The sequence below is a fragment of the Etheostoma spectabile genome, chromosome 14 (genome assembly GCF_008692095.1).
Source record: "Etheostoma spectabile isolate EspeVRDwgs_2016 chromosome 14, UIUC_Espe_1.0, whole genome shotgun sequence".
Taxonomy (NCBI): Eukaryota; Metazoa; Chordata; class Actinopteri; order Perciformes; family Percidae; genus Etheostoma; species Etheostoma spectabile.
Window position 1 is genome coordinate 14,207,636 of NC_045746.1, and position 334 is coordinate 14,207,969.

The window sequence follows — 334 nt, forward strand, 5'->3', positions numbered from 1 at the left end:
AGATAAGACATTTGTATAATATGTCACAAAAAGTCAAATTTTATATCCATCATTTACACTTTCAAAATAACAGAAAACAAAAAAATGGCGTTTGAAAAAGTTTGGGCACCCTGCAGAGTTAATACCTTGTACTGTTCCCTTTGGCAAGTGTAACAGCTTGTAAACGCTTCTTGTAGCCAGCCAAGAATCTTTCAATTCTTGTTTGACGTATCTTCGCCCATTCTTCCTTCCAAAAGTCTTTGAGTTCTTTGAGATTTCTGAGCTGTCTGTCACACACTGCTCTCAGACTTTCAATTATGTTGAGGTCAGGAGATTGTGAAGGCCATGGCAAAAC

At 37.4% G+C, this 334-nt stretch overlaps 1 protein-coding gene across 2 annotated transcripts in view; it reads right to left on the bottom strand.

The window, feature by feature from the left end:
• kmt2ba (lysine (K)-specific methyltransferase 2Ba) overlaps positions 1-334 on the bottom strand; it is a 32,880-nt gene that overhangs the window by 19,768 nt on the left and 12,778 nt on the right. The gene's annotated exons all lie outside the window — the stretch shown is intronic.